Here is a 1,491-nt window from a genome sequence, read left to right as displayed (position 1 = left end):
TATAGGGGCCTTCCTAGAGGCGCAAGGGGTTAAGTGTCAGCACTGTGGAGATGTCTGCAGCGACTGCAGCACGGGTTCGATTTCCAGCCAGGGAGGTGATCCACATGGAGCAACAGACCTCTCCTATCTCGCCCACTGCTCCTCTCAGCAGTGTATTTCAATGGATATGCCTGTTCTACTCCCCACTGTCTCTGGTGAATCCTCTCACACACACCCCCACACCTCTGGCCTGCACCCCTGCTCTTGTATGCATAAATAAATAAAGGAGTGTTAGGAAACTCCTTTCCCTGCCTGCATAGCAGTACTAGAGGGCTTCTGGAACTCTTCCTGTCATCACTAAAGTCTACTTCTGGATTTCAGATTGCACTGAACCTAAACCAGGGGATATTAGAGGAAAATTAAATCTTGGACCTTCGAATTCTTGTGTTCTCCAGTATCCTGCTTCTATTTACTTTTCAGAATTCTCAATCAGTTTTATCCAGGTTTATAGCTGCAGAAGTGGGAAAGACAGAGCGTGCATGCTACTCCATCTTATCTGCAACTGTAATCTGGAAATAATTTAGAGAATAAATACTGGGAGAGCTGTGAGATTTATGAGATATCATCCACAGTCAGTGAGGAGTACCCTAGGAGTGTGAGTTAGGGCAACCATCACCCAAATGAGGACGCATTTCCAGAGTGAGAGAGCACTAGGAAAATTATATTTGAACAGATAGAAACCAGGGACCAGAACAGTCGGCCACCTTAGTGAGAAGATACACAGGAAAATCAGTACTCTTTTCTCATTGTATCCCACCAAGTTCAACTGCTTAATTACCACCAGGCTCCTGTAGCTATAAAACTTGTTTTGGTTATCTGCTTTCTTTTGATTGATCTACATGTAAGAAATAGAAATAAGGCCAATCCCAAAGGTTGATGTGTCATCCCCCATATACCTACTAATCTGGAAAAAAACTTATTCTGTAAATTTTTGGAGCTGGGTAGCTCCTCTTTTGTGTACGTGTGAAACTGAGACTCAGCTTGAGATTTCTTAAAGCTCAGAACAAACCTCTGGACCTCTGGATACATCAGCTGTAGCAATCTCTATTTTAAAATAAAATAAACCTACATAAACAGGCCAAAAGAAGTCTCTGAGTCTTAGATCCCAGACAGTGTGGCAGGAAAAGCAGGGATCCCGGCCGTCCCCTAGCACAATGGCATGAAGACAGTGTGGGTTCTTCCCTGCGGAAACCCTGCAATGAGTCTTCCCACAAGAACTTCCTTCAGGAATAATTTATACCCTTTAACTCATCTTTAACTTTCTCACTGAAATTCTCAACAAGGATGTTGCTTGGTGCCAAAGCCACAGTGGTTTCTATGATGTGGGAGGCTCTGCGAAAAAAGGAGTTCAAGAGCAATTCACACAGGCACCGAGCAATGGCCAGATAAGGTGGCTGTTGGCCGCTCCGTACCTGGATCATATTCAGACAGTAGATGTGACACATAACTGAT

This window comes from Talpa occidentalis, unplaced genomic scaffold (assembly GCF_014898055.3).
Source record: "Talpa occidentalis isolate TD23 unplaced genomic scaffold, MPIMG_talOcc4v2.1 talOcc4.5, whole genome shotgun sequence".
Taxonomy (NCBI): Eukaryota; Metazoa; Chordata; class Mammalia; order Eulipotyphla; family Talpidae; genus Talpa; species Talpa occidentalis.
Note: the sequence above shows the minus strand (reverse complement) of the source record.